A 257-nucleotide genomic window follows, 5' to 3' on the forward strand; every position below is an offset into this window, starting at 1 on the left:
CGATGTCAGTTCTCAACAAACACTTAATGTAAACAATTTCATTCATCGGCGATCCAAACAAAGAGTCACTTTATATTCATGGATGTTCTTTTGATGTCTTCGTTCTACAAGATGTCTGAGAGTAGGCTAGAGTTCTCAGGGTCATCCTTCTCCCACGTAAACACCAAATGATAAAAAAAAAAAAAAATTTCTTCTTTCCCCTTCTATCAGTGTTCATTCTCAACGTCGATTGTAGCACTACAGTTTTGAGTTTTTTT

Source organism: Halyomorpha halys, unplaced genomic scaffold, assembly GCF_000696795.3.
Source record: "Halyomorpha halys isolate HHAL.00 unplaced genomic scaffold, Hhal_1.1 Scaffold245.1, whole genome shotgun sequence".
NCBI lineage: Eukaryota > Metazoa > Arthropoda > Insecta > Hemiptera > Pentatomidae > Halyomorpha > Halyomorpha halys.